Source organism: Vipera ursinii, assembly GCF_947247035.1.
Source record: "Vipera ursinii genome assembly, chromosome: Z".
Taxonomy (NCBI): domain Eukaryota; kingdom Metazoa; phylum Chordata; class Lepidosauria; order Squamata; family Viperidae; genus Vipera; species Vipera ursinii.
The window spans coordinates 110261178-110279271 of record NC_139517.1 but is presented as its reverse complement, the minus strand read 5'-3'; the positions used below and the strand labels follow the sequence as shown (position 1 = coordinate 110279271).

At 40.9% G+C, this 18094-nt stretch overlaps 1 protein-coding gene across 1 annotated transcript in view; it reads left to right on the top strand.

Moving 5' to 3' along the window:
• Nucleotides 1-15190: 15190 nt before the first annotated feature.
• The window catches only part of MAP3K8 (mitogen-activated protein kinase kinase kinase 8), a 33520-nt gene continuing 30616 nt past the window's right edge, over nucleotides 15191-18094 (top strand). Inside the window, exon 1 of the mRNA XM_083379427.1 lies at nucleotides 15191-15724. The gene's annotated coding sequence lies outside the window, so the exon portion shown is untranslated. The remainder of the gene's footprint in view (nucleotides 15725-18094) is intronic.

Genomic DNA, 18094 nt, shown 5'->3' with positions numbered 1-18094 from the left:
TATTTTATGGTAGTTATAATCAGATCTAGTCTGAAAAAATTCTGGGTGGTATAACAGAAGGAAAGCAAGAAAAAGAACAATATAAATAAATAGTAAAACCAGAACAAAAAGAGTTAGTTTGATGTAGCAACTTTAAGATGTGTGGATTTCAATTTCCAATATGCTCTCTGGGGAATCCTGGGAGTGGAGTTCACACATCTTAAAGTTGCCAAGTTTGAAAACAACTGGGGTAAGGCTTAAGGGGTTGCCTGAGAAACTAGAACACTTTGAGTTCTAGGTTTCAGACATATAAACCACCTGTATGACTTTGGGCCAGTCATTCTCACCTCACAGAAATTGGGAAGTAGGAAGCAGAATTAGGTATGTTCTCTGCCTTAAGTTATTATATTTCTATTTTGCATAATAATAATAATAATAATAATAAGAAGAAGAAGAAGAAGAAGAAGAAGTGGAAGGGACCTTGGAGGTCATCTAGTCCAACCCCCTGCTAAGGCAGCAAACCCTATACCATTTCAGACAAATGGCTTTCCAGTCTCTTCTTAAAAACATCCAGTGTTGGAGCTTTCACCACTTCTGGAGGCAGGTTGTTCCACTGGTTAGTTGTTCTAACTGTCAGGAAGTTTCTCCTTAGTTCTAGGTTGCTTCTCTCCTTGACTAGTTTCTATCCATTGCTTCTTGTCCTGCTTTCAGGTGCTTTGGAGAATAGCTTGACTCCATCTTCTTTGTGGCAGCCCCTGAGATATTGGAACACTGCTATCATGTCACCCCTCTCCCTTCTTTTATTAAACTACACATACCCAATTCCAGCAACTGTTCCCTATATGTTTTAGCCTCCAGTCTCCCAATCATCTTTGTTGCTCTTCTCTGTACCCTTTCTAGAGTCTCAACATCTTTTTTACATCGTGGTGACCAAAACTGGATGCAGTATTCCAGGTGTGGCCTTACCAAGGCATTGTAAAGTGGTATTAGTAGTTCACGTGATCTTGATTCTATCCCTCTGTTAATGCAGTTTAGCACTGTGTTGGCTTTTTTGGCAGCTGCAGCACACTGCTGGCTCATATTGAAGTGATTGCCTACTAGGACTCCGAGATCTCTCTCACAGTTACTACTATTGAGCAAGGTACCACCTATACTATACCTGTGCATTTTATATATATAATAGCAATAATTCCCAAAACAAAGCACAACTATAGGTAGCAATTCAGGATTGTTGCTACATTCAGCCAGCTGGGATGGAAAGGATATACAAATAAAGCAATTTTTGCCTGTTGCAGCAAAGTGAGTGCTACTTATGCTTTCTAAGGCAGTGTTTCCTAAGGAACAGTGTCTTGGGGAGAAAGTATTCCATCAGAGAAAGGTCTGCTGCTTCATCCCCACCCTGAGGACCTTCAGCACATCCTCCCTGGGTCAGTGAAAATTTGCAGGCACTGCCTAAAGCAGACTTAACCCCTCCCAATGTATATTTTTCATAACACCAGCCCTATATTTATTACTCAAGGTGGCCCATAATGGCAAGCCTGTTCTCTGCTGTTTCATAAAAGGCAGCATTTAGGATCTTTGGAAAAATACTCACCACCTGTCTCATTTTGATACCTCTGAAAACAATGCATCAATTCCACTGAGAAGGCAAGAGTTATTAAAGTGGACAGGGTTGACAGATGAGTGTGCGCACATGTGTTTGAAGTGATGACATGCTTTCAGTTTTCACACCCAGATATGTAGATAACCACCCATCCTGTTTCTTCTTTGCTCTTAAAACTGACTATTCAAAGCAACCAAAGTAAAACAAGCCAGGATTTGTATTAAACGTACTGTGTGCTTCAGTGTCCCATGCACCCAAGTATAGCAACAATAATATGATGTTGTTATGAATGAGGTTGGTTGAATATATGAAAAAATAGAGTCCATTCACAGGAGGAGGCAGTTTTATGATTTTAATAGAAATGAAATCTATTTAAAAGCATTAGGGAGGCTAGTAAATGTTCACTGAAGAAGACCAGGCAAAGATGGCATTTAGTTTCTGCCTGGGCAGGATGCTGAGTAAGCAGGCATTAACTGCAACATGTCAGAGGAAGAGGGTGGAGAAGATGAAAACAGCATTGGCCTCTTAAAATCCCTGTAGTGTAAACTGTTCTAAATTTATTTGGAAACCTACTTCAAAATCAGGGAAGACCGAATGTCAACCACGGCTGGGAGAGGAAAGAGGCAACAAGGCTTCTGAGTCAGCCATACCCAGAATACAGGCTGAAGAGATTCTCAGTTTATTTGGTGCTCTAAATTTTCTTAGAGTCTTTCCCCACTATTGAGATGTTATCCACAAAACCAAACCATATAAAAGTAGCTACCGTATTTCCATTGCTGAATCCTATCTTGCTACTACTAACTAGGCATCAATTTGCGCTCCTACAATCATCTTTGTAACCAATTTTTGCAAATTTTGCAAATCCTGTGGTTGCATTGGAACTGAGGTTGCGGGGAGGGGGGGAGTTTTGCTAGAAATTAATTTTCTTTGCATTATTGTGGCTAAAAATAATTTAAGGGTGTTTCATCTGTCACCTGGAAAGGAGGTAAATGTAATGTCATAGACAGGCAACAGTGTGTGTTCAAGTCACCTTTAGGTACAAATACGAAAAAGGACATTCCTCACTGCCCACTTAAAGCGTTATCCACAGATTTCAGCCAAGAGAATGGATGTTGACTCCAGCATACAATTTGCTGACCCAACTTGTGATCCAAATACTGCCAGATGAGAGATACTGTTAAATGCTATTGTCCTTATTTAAGGCATACAGGTCATGGTAAAAGCAGAGATTGCGAGATTCCCCCATCTTCATTTATCACTCACTCCCCTGCCCCATTAACTAAACACTCTGCTTAATGGGAGCAGGGACTGGGGAAAGAAGTCAGTTGACTGGCTGTTTAGTCATCTGTCAAAACCTGCTCTGATTTTTCACAAGTGTTTTGCTGATTTCAGATACTTACATAGCTGGGCTACTTTTGAATGTACAGAATAGTGTTGGAAGATATGACGGCACCATGCTAAAGACCAGAAGGTGCTGGGTTGATACATGTCTAGAAAATGTATTCAGTGCCCAGATGGTAAAGTGTATCGAACTGAACCCATAGCAAAACCCTACATCAGGCCTCCCCAACCTGTGGGCCATGGCCCACTATCGGGCCGTGGCCTATTGGCAACCAGGCTGCGTGAGTGCCAGGCACCGGCACTCACAGCCCCACTCATACGAGTGGTGGGCACATGCTTGCAGTCACACACGAGCGGTGGGCACTGGGACTCACAGCCTTACTCGCATGAGCAGCAGGCACTGGCACTCACACCCACCGCTCACACAAATGAAGCTGTGCGCAGGTGCACCTACCCCTCGCACAAAACCATCCCTCTTCCTCCCCTTCCTCTCCTGCTCTGGGCTATCAACCTGGAAAGGTTGGGGAACCCTGCCCTACATAAAGGAAATATACTACTTCAACATTGCCATAGGTAAAAGCAGCTTTATGCCTATCTCACTCCTAAGCTGATGATCAGAGGAAGGCAATGTCATGAATACCTTAAAAAAAGATTATAGGTGACTCATAAAGGGGGTTTCCATTTGCAGCAAATGGAAATTTTTGCCATATTGTAAGAACAGAATATTATCCAGTGTAAAATACTTACTTTGTACATGTCAATTATTTGATATTTCTGGTGAAATGCCTTACAGACCAGCAGGACTATACGGTAAACCAGGGGTCTTCAAATTTGCCCGTTATGACTTGTGGACTTCAACTCCCAGAATTCCTCAGCCAGGCATGCTGGCTGAGGAATTCTGGGAGTTGAAGTCCACAAGTCATAAACGGGCCAAGTTTGAAGACTACTGTGGTAAACAATTGTCAGAAATGACACAGCAGGAAGTTCTCTGCCTCGATAGAATAAAATACCTGTAGCTCAGGTTTAAACTGTGGTTCATGGTGCTCTCTGAGCTCGACTGTTTGCTTGCAGCATTTCATCACATGTAATCCTCAGTTAGGCACAATTGTGAACAGTAACTCCATTGACTGTAACAGACTTATGTCAATTCTGCTACAGGCATTAAGCAATGGTTGTAAATGCCCACCAGTTGCAAAGTGCCCCCATGTCACCTAGGGCCAGATTTGGCCATCAGACCACAGGGATAAACTTAATTTTCTCACTACCATCGTAACTTTGAACAATCACTAAACAGGACCGTCATTAAGTGAGGTCTACCAGTACACAAGTAGGTGACATCATTACTGTGGGGGAAGGTGGTGTGTGCTACCTATTTATATTTCCTCAGGTTTCTTTGACAAAATTACACCTCAACCAAAACTGGCAGGGCAAGCTACTCTATATAAACAGGCAGCAAAGCTCACAATTCCTATTAGCACTGATGATGTTACCTAGTTGGATAATTAAATATCTGCAAGCAAATAACCAAGCTCAGAGAGCACCAAGGACTCCGCTGTTTTTGCTCTCCATGATCTGAATTAATGGAAGATTCTTTCATCTGTAGATATCATACCTTGGGGTCCCAGGGACACAAAGTCACCATAATTTTACTTGTCTATTTTTGTCTATTTTCTGTTTTCTTTCTTTTCACACTTTTTTTACAGCCTTCATTTTTAAGATTGGAAGAATTAGTGAATCTCCTGATAACTAAATATGGGCCACATCCAACACAAGGGGGAGAGAGAGAGAGATCACCCTGCTTCTGTGAAATTACTTTTTTTTATAATTGGTTAAGTTTACAGGTTAGTTTGTAATCTGTCCCTTTATTCCATTATTTGGGATGATTTTGTCTATTCTTTGTTTTTCCTTAGCATTTTCAATAGGGATGTGTGCATCAATAGGGATGTTTAAACTAAACTAGCCTGTTTTAAGGTTCCGTTCATTTTTGTATTCGTCCTCAAGATGTGGCGAATTGGTTGGTCTAATTGATCTTTGGCAGTTCTGATAAGAGAAGGCTCTAGGACTGCCAAAACCCAGTTACAGTTCTTTTAACACGAGGCCCATGGCCAGTTACGCAAACCTGAAGTGATATAATTTAGGGCAGAGGCCTAATTTGCGGCTGCTACTGTTCAAAGTTGGGAATTAGGAATCCTTTCTGTTCCACTATAGGTATCACCCAATATCTGCCAGTAAACCCTGATCTAGCTTCTGTCCTACAAAGGCACTTCTGAAAGGTTTCAACCACACCCTTGTGCTATTTTGAGATAAGCTCTGAGTTGTGACTTCCACCTGTGTGGGCCAGTAGCTCTCTGTTCACTTATTCTATGATTAAAATCTGATTCTGCTGGTGGCATAGCTGTCAGTGAATTAAATTTGCAAATGAATTTGCAGGGATTGCAATGAATTTGGAATTGCTATCCCAGAATAAATGGTAGTATAGTACTATAAGTATTCTTCAGTTGCATTTGTAACCATTTTCAGAAATACTACAAGACTTTACATTTATATGACAAAGTCTCATCTTCATTTGCTATTCAGGTTATTGTCTGTTTTGTTGATTGCAGATGGAAAAATATAGACTGCAACATTAGCATGTAGGTTGCAGAATGTACTACAATCAAAAATACATCATGGTTTTGTGAAAAAATCTCAACCCTTCTGGGTGAAAGGTTGGGTCTGATACTATCAGTATGAGGATTAAACTCAGTTATGCATCTCAACCCTGGGTCATCCAGGTTATGTTGTCAGTCTCTTGTCCATGTCTAGAAGCAGTTCAGGTTCAATTCTGACCAGACTGAATAGCTGTAGATGTTTGCATCCTTGGATCTGGGAGCTTTCCATCTTTAGTCTTGGAGGAAGTAGCATAAGAATATAAGCTGTCCTTACTGGATCAAACCCCTGATGCAGAAGGAACACTACTAGCCTCTCAGCACTGCCTTTACAGCTAATAGATATTGAACCAATATACACGTGATGGCTTGACCAAGAAGGCTTTGCAGTTATCTGACGTGCCAGTCCCATTTCTAGTTATGCCCTTTTCAACTCAGAAATGGACTATTAGAATGCAGCTTCATGAGGCTGCCCTTGAAGATCACTCAGAAATTACTGCTGATCCAGAATGTGGTAGCCTAGCCTAGGCAATGATGGGCATGTTGCGGTATGTTCATGTGTCTGCTACTCTCTGAGCTGCACTGATTGCCAGTTTCCAAGTACAATTTAAGGTGCTCGTTACTATGTAGAAAATGCTTCAAGGACATTTGAGGGACCCAGAACTATTTGAGGGATCTCTGATAGCTTCTGACCATCCAGAGAGAGTGGGTAGAATGGGTGTGCTCCAGAATCCTTCAATTAAACAGTATTACCTATTGAGACTTAGACTCACCATGTCTGTCATGGTGCTTTCCCTCTGGAACAGAACCCCCTCCTCCCCACCAAAAAAACTCCTGTATGAAATAGCACCCTGATGCTATTTCAAAAGTCACTGAAAACCTCCAAGTTTTAGAGTACATTATATTTTCCTTCTTTGATATGCTAGGGATGCTTTTTCTGAATTTGCACGATACCTGTTTTATTTTATCATCTTTTAAAGGTGTAAGTTGTCCAGAGTCCTCAGGATGCCTTTAGATTTAATGAAATGTAAAATTTCTCTTATTACTTCGGGTTTCCTTTTCTCCACCCTGATCATGAATGAGCCAAATGACACATAGCCAGAGGTGTGTCCTTTCCATACACGTGCTGTGTGAAAAATCCTTTTGAATGCCCCTGCTCCATTAATTATAGTGTTTTTCCAATAGACTCTCGTGACCTGCCCTTGTAAATCTGCCAAGGTAGCTTCAGAAACAGACGCCTCTCTTTCCTGTGAAGCCAACTTTAAAAGACAAAGTCTTCATTACAATTAATTATGAGCTTAAACATAGTAAAGATTCTGACAGGTTTTTTTTTAAAAAATTAATGACATTTTGAGGCCTGCTGGGGAGAAGCTGCATGTCTCCTGGTTTCACCTTCACGAATCATGCTCCTTAATCCTCTTCCTTTGACGTCCTCCACCCTCACTTGCACTAGGTTCACATCAAAAGTAGAATTTTAGAAAGAAACTTGCTGAAATAGAGCAAGATGTGAGAGATTAACCGGATCAATTAATTACCTCAGCGTTCAACAAGGTAGTCAATGATGAGTTCAAGAAAGGAATGAAATGTTATCTCAAACAGAGCTGACTTTAGATATTTATTCTGGAAAAGCAAACTCAATCTGACAAAAAAAAGTCACAAAATGGGGCAAAACATACTTAACAAGTGTCTTGCTTAGCAATGGAACTTTTGGGCTTAATTGTGGTTATAAGCTGAGGGCTATGTGAGTTTGTTCTCGATCCAAGGCAATTGCTGAATTTCATTTGATATGGCTTCCTTTTCTTCAATAAACATTCTTATTCAGAAGTTCTTGGATGTCTCGTGAGCTAGCTCTAGGTATTCATTCATTTGGGAAGTAAAACCTGACCATGTTTACCTCCTATTCTGCTTTTTTGAATTCCAAAAAGAAGATTATATAAAAACAATTAATTCATAGTCTGAAGAAGGAATTTCATGGTTAATTTTTTACAGAATGGAAGGTTCCTTTTTAAAAATAAACAAAACCTTCTTTGGAGGAAAAATATGTTGATTAAGATTCTTGTTCATCTGCATTAACAGAGGGATAGAATCAAGATCACGTGAAGTATTAATACCACTTTACAATGCCTTGGTAAGGCCACACCTGGAATACCGCATCCAGTTTTGGTCACCACGATGTAAAAAAGATGTTGAGACTCTGGAAAGAGTACAGAGAAGAGCAACAAAGATGATTGGGGGACTGGAGGCTAAAACATATAAGGAACCATTGCTGGAATTGGGTATGTCTAGTTTAATGAAGAGAAGGACGAGGAGAGACATGACAGCAGTGTTCCAGTATCTCAGGGGCTGCCACAATGAAGAGGGAGTCAAGCTATTCTCCAAAGCACCTGAAAGCAGGACAAGAAGCAACGGATGGAAACTAGTCAAGGAGAGAAGCAACCTAGAACTAAGGAGAAACTTCCTGACAGTTAGAACAATTAACCAGTGGAACAACCTGCCTCCAGAAGCAGTGAAAGCTCCAACACTGAAAGTTTTTAAGAAGAGACTAGACAGCCATTTGTCCAAAATGGTATAGGGTTTCCTGCCTGAGCAAGGGGTTGGACTAGATGACCTCCAAGGTCCCTTCCAACAACAAATTATTATTATTATTATTATTATTATTATTATTATTATTATTATTATTATTATTATGTAAAGTTGTCTAGAAAATTTAATCATGGCAACTAAATTTATTTTTTTTGTTGGTTTGAGGGAAATAATTCTTTGGAGGGAAGGAATTGCTATTCTATAAACGCAATTCAGGAATCCAGGATTTCAAGCTTGCTATAATTGAGTGTGTCTATGTCAATATACAAAAAGTGAAATGTCCTTTAAGTCAAACTCAGCTCTTGCTGACTTTCTGGATGTCTCCATGTATATTTCTTAGCTATGATTCAGAAGCCAGTGCCTTCTTCAGATTTTTTTGACTATCCATTCTACTACACAACTCTAGTCTCCGTAAGGACTAGCCAGGCTCAACTTTGCTTTGCTGATATGTACACACATTTGCCAATTTATATCAGATATTCTTCGTATTGGCATCTGGAAGCTACAAGTGGGACAAAGAGCCACGGAAAGATACATGCTCGGCATTACAAGACAAGATGGAAAGACCTTCACATGGATCACTAGAGAACAAACGAAAGTATACAATATCATCATGAGAGTAAAAGAATTGAAATGGAAATGGGCTGGTCACATAGCAAGAAGAACTGATGGCAGGTGGACCAAGGCAGTCATGATAAAAAGCATTCATGAAATGGATACTTTCTTGGCCAAGAGAGATCGAATACACCCAGAGAATTTGTCTCAGAAGAAACCTAAAACAAGATGGATCTATGACATCAGCACATATTGCGGGTCCAATAGGCAAAAGAAAGCTCAAGACCGTATTGGTTGGAAACATGCAGAAGAGGCCTTCATCCTGCAGTGGATAGAGTAGACAATGGCTAAAATTTTAGTTATTTATTTATTTTATTACATTTATATACCGCCCTTTCCCGGAGGACTCAGGGCAGTTTACAGGGTAATTAAAAACCAAAATTTGTTGTTGTTAGCTGCGAAGTCGACAGCAAAAACCAAAATACAAAAGTTTAAAAACCAAGTTTAAAAAAAATTAAATTTATCCCTGTATAAGTAAAACCCCAGTTAAAATAAAATTAATCCTCAGCCTGGGCCAGAGAGCTCGAAGAGCCAGGTCTTCAGGTCCCGGCGGAATGAACGGAGGTCAGGGGCAGTCCTCAGCTCCACTGGCAGCTGGTTCCAAAGGGCAGGCGCCCCCACTGAGAAGGCCCTATCCCTGGGTGTCGTCCGCTGGCAATCTCTTACCGGTGGCACCCTGAGAAGACCCTCCCTGTGGGAGCGCACTGGACGAAGGGAACTTGATGATGATGATGATGATCCTTCGTATGATAATATAAGTGTATTAACACTTAGACAATGTTAACTCAGTATATACGGTGCCACTTAGCTCTTCTCCTTTTTCTTTAATTCTGTTTATATTGTGAAAACCAGAAAACATGCATAAAAGGAACAGAGTTCAGTTTTCTTCAAATCTGTACATTTCAACATAAAATATTGTTTGTTTGTTGTTGTTAGTTGCGAGGTTGTGTCCAACCCATCGCGACCCCATGGACAACATTCCTCCAGGCCTTCCTGTCCTCTACCATCTTCTGGAGTCCATTTAAGCTCACTCCTACTGCTTCAATGACTCCATCCAGGCACCTCATTCTCTGTCATCCCCTTCTTCTCTTGTCCTCAACCTTTCCCAGCATGAGGCTCTTCTCCAGTGAGTCAGGATCTGGCCTTCTAAAGAGCAGTCAGGATTGATCTCCACTAGGACTGACTGGTTTGACTGCCTTGCAGTCCAGGGTACTCACAGAAGTCTTCTCCAGCACCATAGTTCAAAGGCCTCAATTCTTTGGTGCTTTCTTATGGTCCAACTTTCACAGCCACACATTGCAACTGGGAAAACCATGGCCTTGACTATATGCAATTTTGTTGGCAGGGTGATGTCTCTGCTTTTTAGTATGCTGTCTAGATTTGCCATGGCTTCCTCCCCCCCCCCCATGAGCATCTTAATTTCTTAGCTGCAGTCCCCATCTGCGGTGATCTTGGAGCCCAGGAAAATAAAATCTGTTACTACCTCCATTTCTTCCTCATCTATTTGCCAGGAATTGAGAGGACCAGATGTCATGATCTTGGTTTTCTTAATGTTGAGTTTCAAGCCCATTTTTGCACTCTCACTTTTTACCAGCAACAAGAGGCTCTTTAGTTCCTCTTCTCTTTCTGCCATTAGAGTTGTATCATCTGGATATCTTAGGTTGTTGATATTTCTCCCGGCAATCTTAATTCCAACTTTTGATTCATCTAGCCCTGCCTTTCTCATGATGTGCTCTGCAGTATACAGCCTTGCCAGACTCCTTTCCCAATTTTGAACCAATCAGTGGTTCCATGTCCAGTTCTCACTGTTGCTTCTTGACCCGCATATAGGTTTCTCAAGAGACAAATAAGATGGTCTGGTACTCCCATCTCTTTAAGAATTTGCCACAATTTGTTGTGATCTACACAATCAAAGGCTTTAGCATAGTCAATGAAGCAGAAGTAGATGTTCTTCTGGAACTCCCTAGCTTTCTCCATGATCCAGCATATGTTGGCAATTTGATCTCTAGTTCCTCTGCCTCTTCGAAATCCTGCTTGTACTTCTGGTAGTTCTCGATCCACATACTGCTGGAGTCTAGTTTGTAGAATTTTAAGCATAACTTTACTAGCATGTGAAATGATTGCAATGGTGCGATAGTTTGAACAGTCTTTGGCATTGCCTTTCTTTGGAATTGGAATGTAAACTGACATTTTCCAATCCTGTGGCCACTGTTGAATTTTCCAAATTTGCAGACCTCCATCCATAATTCTTCAGGCACTCTGTCTATCAGATCTAATTCCTTAAATCTATTTGTCACCTCTACTGTGTATTCATCAGGGATATGATTTAGTTCATATCTGAGTTGCCTAGTGCTTTTCCCTACTTTCTTTAATTTAAGCCTAAACTTTGCAACGAGAAGCTCAGGATCTGAGCCACAGTCAGATCCTGGTCTTGTTTTTACTGACTGTATAGTTTGTCCATCTTTGGCTGCAGAGCACATAGTCAATCTGTGTTGGCCGTCTGGTGATGTCCATGTGTAGAGCCATCTCTTGGGTTGTTGGAAAAGAGTGTTTGCTATGACAATCGTATTCTCTTGATAAAATTATATCAGCCTGTGCCCTGCTTCATTTTGTACTCCAAGGCCAAACTTGCCTGTTATTCCAGTTATCTTTTGGCTTTCTATTTTAGCATTCCAATCCCCCATGATGATAAGGACATCATTTTTTGGTGTTAGTTCTATAAGGTGCTGTAGGGCTTCATAGAACTGGTCAATTTCATCCTCTTCAGCATTGGTGGTTGGGGCATAGACTTGGACTATTGTGATATTGAATGGTTTGTCTTGGATTCGAACTGAGGTCATTCTGTCATTTTGGGGGCTGTTATCCCAGTATTGCTTTTCCTCTTTTTTTATTGACTATGAAGGCTACTCCATTTCTTCTGAGGGATTCTTGCCCGCAGTAGTATACCTGATGGTCCTCTGAATTAAATTCACCCATTCCTGTCCATTTTAGTTCGCTGATTCCTAAGATGTTGATGTTCAGTCTTGTCATCTCGTTTGACCACATCCAGCTTTCCTTGATTCATGGATCTTATATTCCAGGTTCCTATGGAGAAAAAATCTTTACAGCATCGGACTTTCCTTTCACCACCAGACACATCCACAGCTGAGCGTCCTTTTGGCTTTGGCCCAGTCGCTTCATTCTTTCTGGTGCTACTAGTACTAGCCCTCTGCATATTGGACGCCTTCTGACCTGAGGGGCTCATCTTCCAGCGTCATATCTTTTTGCCTTTTGGTACTGTCCATGGGGTTTTTATGGCAAATATACTGGAGTGGGTTGCCATTTCCTTCTCCAGTGGATCACATTTTGTCAAAACTCTCTGCTATGACTTGTCCGTCTTGGGTGGCCCTGCACACCATAGCTCATAGCTTCATTGAGTTTGAGTTACACAAGCCCCTTCACCACGACAAGGCAGTAATCCATAATCCATATTGTTGCATCTGTACAAATCCATGTTTTTTTAAAAAATCAAGTAAGATGGATAGCATGGGATACATTCAATGTGAACTGTGAGCAGGTACTATATCCACTAGCTTAAAGTTTTGGTTCAGTTTCAGTTTCTATATTCCTGAATCTTACATACATTACAAATCTGCTCAGGGATTTCCCCAAATCTCCACAGTAAATTTTTAGGTTGGCCGTGTATATTAAGAGGAAAAAATTTCCTCTGTTGCATCCCATTATCATCAGCAGAATGTTAACTAATTCAGGATTTCCCAACCTTGGCAATTTTCAAGACACCTCTAGAATTCTCTAGCCACTCATGCTTAACCCACACTGGCTGGGGAATTCTGGGAGTTGAAGTCCATATAAAGTTGCCAAGGATGGAAAGCACTACCCTAACTTATTTGTAATCTACACTTCATAAACATAGAGGCTCATTGTCCAGTTCTGTGATGCTGCTGAAATATAACTTTTAGGTCTGGGCTAGAAAAATTGGAACTGCTGTGGAAGGAAACAAAGTGGGGGTTTTAGTATGCCAGGGCTGCCACCTAGTAACCATCCAGAGTTTTGCAGCCTATGTATAAATCTATAATTTAGCCCATGAAGCAGTCTCTGTTTCTCTTATACAGTACTAAATCTTAAGACTTCTTTAACTGAATTAAATATAGGTTGGCTTACTGCAATATATTCAAACGTGATGTGATTGTTTCTGGTTTGCCACGTTACCTGAGCCTATCTAATACAGTTATGGTTTGTTCAACAAACCATGGTTAGACAATGGTTTGCATGTTACATTCCAGAACTATTTTTTAAAATGAACACTGCTGCTGTGTCAAATTTTAGATTGTAAACTAGCAGTATTCCAGGGTAAAGGCTTTGGTTTGTCACCATTCTGGCACTTATTTCAAATTAAATTCTGCATTACATCAGTTGTGGTAAATAGCGTGACTGGAGGAAATTTTTAACAGATCTGCTTTTTTCAATGGATCTCCATAATGTCCTCAAAATATATAAAGTAGTTATTTTCCATACATTTCACCAATTTTGTGTGTGACAGAGGAAGTATCAAACACTTTTTTGGTCCTTTCAAATAGAAATAGATGAGTACAATAAATGATATGGGTTGTAATGTTTATCAAAGAGAGAAAAAGGTTTAACTTAGTAGTGAGTGAAAGTTAGGCTTTGACCTAGCTTGTTTTATGAAGACATAACATTACAGTTTGTTTCATTATGGTTTACCTGCTTGATGGATAATTCCGGGGGTTGACGTCTAGACCTCTTAAAGTTTCTGTGGGTGAGAAACACTTCTCTAGCCTATAATGTTTGTAACATTATCGGCAATTCTCTTTGGGACACCAAATCCGAGGTGAATAAAACCAAGAAGCTGCTAAAATCAGCAAAGAACATCTATATGGCTGGTTGCAGATGTCTCACTAAGCTCTGTTTAGCCAAGATTCACTGAAGAAACTAGGATTAATAAAGGAGAATATTTGTAGCTCAGGGTTGAAACAGCTCTTTGAGCTTGTTTGATTTCTTGCAGATGTTTCATTATCCAAACTGGGTAACGTCATCAGAATTGCTGAGTAACCTCAAGGCATCTATCTCCCTATGGTTTTGAGGATTGGTCCTGACAGGTAGTCCTCAACTTACAACCACAAATGAGTCCAAAATTTTTGTTGTTTAGTGAGACATTTTAAGCGAGTTTTGCCCCATTTTATGACTTTTCTTGCCACAGTTGTTAAGGGAATCACTGCAATTGATAAGTTAGTAACCAGTTGTTAAGTGAATCTAGGTTTTCCATTGACTTTGTCAGGTCACAAAAGGAGATCACATGACCTTGGAACACAGCATGGCTCCTAAAGATGAACCAGTTGCCAAGCATCTGAATTTTGAGCACATGACCATGGGGAATGCTGCAAAGGTCGTAACTGTGAAAAACAGCCATCACTTTTTTCAGTGCCGTTGTAACTCTGAACAGTCACTAAATGAACCATTGTAAGTCAAGGACCACCTGCATTCAACTAGTCCAGGGGTAGGCAACCTCGGCTCTTTTATGACTCATGGACCTCAACTCCAGCTGACTCAGGAATTCTGGGAGTTGAAGTCCATGAGTCATAAAAGAGCCGAGGTTGCCTACCCCTGAACTAGTCTCTAGATCAGGGGTGTCAAACTCAGTTTCACTGAGGGCCGCATCAGCATTGCGGCTGCCCTCAGGGGGCCGGATGGGTATGGCCAGGGTGGGCGTGGCCTACTGGGTGGGCGTGGCTAGAGTGCGTATGGCCTACTGGGTGGGCGTGGCCAGCTCTACATCGTTCGCATCAAGGGTGCCTATGGGGGCCTGGGCAGGAGTGGGACAGATCTGAGGGTCTCTGGCAGGAGGAGGGTCTCTGGGCCAGGGCCAAGGCAGTGGGGGCCGTTCCCTCACTGTTTCCAGGATGGCTTCGCAGGCCGCATGAAACCACTTTGCGGGCCGAATCCGGCCCCCAGGCCTTGTGTTTGACATGTCTGCTCTACATCTCTTAACTAGTCTCAAAATCTAAGATTTTGTAATTGTTCATCTGGACTAGTTTCATTCTTTCATTCAATTTGTACAGGTGCCCATGCTGGTCAATGATCCGGCAATAATGTCATTGTTTATTGACGTTACTGTTTATTTTTAGCATGTTACCTTAGTCCAGACATTACAGTAGCAGTTTGCTCATGGTTAGACAATGTTTGCATGTTACACGCACAGCTATTTTTTTAAAAAAATAAAACCCTGCTGTGTCAAATTTTAGATTTAGTTCCTCCCTATTGCTGTCGGTGGCCTTACAAGAACTCACCATTTTTGTTTCTCCATTCTCTCCCCCCCCTCCCGTTTGTTTCTCCAAATTGTTTTGTTTCTCCATGCCCCTCCCCCCGTTAATTCGGTACTTATTTCCAAAGTAATAAGGGCGGGATAAAATATCTAAAATAAATAAAACTCTTTTCTTTTCCTCACTTCACCTCTTCTTCAGGACACAGCCCGGTTCTAAAGGAAAGGCGGATCTACTAGACCTGTTCACCTAACCAGCCCGTCACCTCCCGCCGCGCTAAACCGCCACGCCGCAGTCCACGATCGCCTTCCGCATTGCTTCGGAAAGCGAAATCGAAAGCGGCGCAAAACTGGACCTTCTTCCCACCCAGGCGAGCTCCGCCACTGCGGAAGCTGGATTTTCCACTCGGCCCTCCTCCTCCGCCGCCCGGCTTTCCCCCTTCCAGCAAGGGAGCCGAGCGCTCAGCCTGCGCGAGTACCGAGCGTGGCGGGCGGAGACAGCCAGCGTGCTCACCTGTTGCTCGCCTCCGCCTACTCCCGAGGATCCTTTTTACCTTGCGCGGGACAGGATTGGAGGGGAGTAACTAATTAACTAACTCTCCCTTGGACCGGTCAGCTATAAGGAGGAGGGAAGGTGAGAAGAGGAGCAGAGGGGGAAATGCATTCGCGCTCCCGAGTGTAAGTAAACCAGTTGCCTATTTACTATGAAGAAAAGGACGGGTTTGAACATAATAAAATTACTTCTTTCTTTTGGAGTTAATGTAACCCTGGCGTGATCTTTCGGCTGTTTACAGTTAAGGATGACATGGGAATTTCGACTCAGTTACAACTTGTGTTTGGAAAATGTGCTTTTATTTGTACTTTTGTCACCGTGCTACTTGGGAATGTAGGAAGTATTTTATGCATCGCATTTATACAGCTGGGAAGCTAAAAACTAGGAACCATTTATAGGAATTTAGGCATTAAATAGCATGATATTCGTAGGTCTCTTTACATATTGATTGTCCTCTTAGTTTTTGCTTGATAAACTTTTCTATAAATCTAAGCCATTTTTAAATTAAAACAGTTTATGCTGAAATGTTTCCTATCTGAACCCATGTATGCCCATTATTTCCATCGTAGAGAATATCAAATTGGGAAAGGTGGTTAAAAACAAGTTTGTCACTGTTTAACTGGTTTCAGTCAGTTTGCTTGCTAAAATCTGGTTGGCTAGTTTATTGGGCTCAGCTAAGCAATTATGAACATCTACTTTAAAAAAAACCTCTTCAGAATACTGTAAAAACTTGCATTTTAAGTTATAAATGTTATATGCATGAACTTAAAAGTGTTGAACTTAGTATTTAACAATGGAATCTCGGATTCTTGTATCAGTCAGTTAGAAATGGGTCTTATTAAGGTTGGAATACAAGAGTCTCCTTGTCTTTCTTGTCAGAAATCACCAAATGTTCCCATCATTAGTGTGGGAAAAGCCCAGTGGAATATATTTATCCTCGGAGGAGGAGAAGAAGAAGAAGAATTGGCTAAGAAATTCCCTTTTCAAGTTTACAATGAATTCAGGACCCTCCCTCCTTGCTTTGCAATATAAGAGTAGTAACTTTATTCTATTTGGTAGAACTGTTGCAAAGGTTAAGACTGCTAGAAAGTGCTTTAAACTTCTATCTCCTGTTTAGCCTTCCAGGTGCAATGGAATTTCAATTTTTCAGTTAGTCCATAGCAATAATATTCTCTGGAGGGTACTTGTTTTTAGTTTCCTAAATATTATGCCCTAACTCACTGAATTAAGAAATAATGCTTATTTATAATACTTTGCTTGGAACTGGAGCATTCATTTTTTTGTTAACTTCTTTCCTGTACAAATGCATGAAAAATTCAAAGAATGTTCCTAACATCCTGAGTGTCTGCCTATTGTTTTTAATTGAGATTATTCTGGATTTGCCTATGCAGAAATTATATTTGACCAGTGCAAAGCAAGAGACAAGGGAAAAAGTTATTTGCCTTTTTAAAAAAAAATATTTCCCACCCCCATTTCAAATAAGAAACAGTCTATTTGCTAAAATATAGAGTGTGGCAAAAGTCAGGTCTATACACTGTTCATTATAAACATTAGCTTAAGTGTTTGAATTGGTTACCATTTTCTTCTACACATTTCCTCATGCTTTTGATACAGGACTTTTGAGCTTCCCCAATTGCAGTAATATTTTCTCTGGGTGGGTGGGGGAATAAATCCACTGTGAATGGCCTATGGGCCTGATTTTTACCCTGCTCAGGGAGTCCTCCACTTAGAACCATATGTTTAGTAACTATTCTAAGCTACAACAGCACTAAAAAAAGTGATTTATGACTGTTTTTCATAGTTACAATCATTACAGCATCTCCAGGGTCACATGATCAATATTTGGATACTTGGCAACTAGCATGCATTTACGATGGATGCAGTAGCCCAGGGTCATGTGATCAGTTTTTGCTACCTTCTGACAGGCAAAGTCAATGGAGAAGCCAGTTTCATTTAACAAACTTGTCACTAATTTTAACAACTGTAATGATTCACTTAACAACTGTGGCAAGAAAGGTTGTAAAATGGGCAAAACTCACTGGTATTCTCTTGATAATGTTATTGTGTCTAGGGAAGAAAACAATGGGGGCCACACTGAATCATACCATTGAAGTCATTGGTACTTCAGGGTAATGCTGTAGTAATGATAGTTCAAATCCCATTGCCTGTATCCTGAGGACTTTATTCTAGCATCATACGGCATTCTTCCTCTGTTACATTGTTAATCTAAGACAAACCTATAATTGATCTTCATTTAGTTTCATTTATATGGTTGTCCATCTCAAATTCCTGACTCTGGGTGGTTAACAAAAATTAAAAGCATTTTATTGACCTGAAATGTAACACAATGCTTCTCTTCATGTGGCTAACTGAGATCAGACTAACTGAGATCAGATTCAACCTTGTTAAGTTTAAGAAGTGTGGACTACAGTTCTCAGAATTTCACAGTCAGCATGCTGTCTTTTTTGGGGCTCCTGGGTGGTCTTAAAACCTGA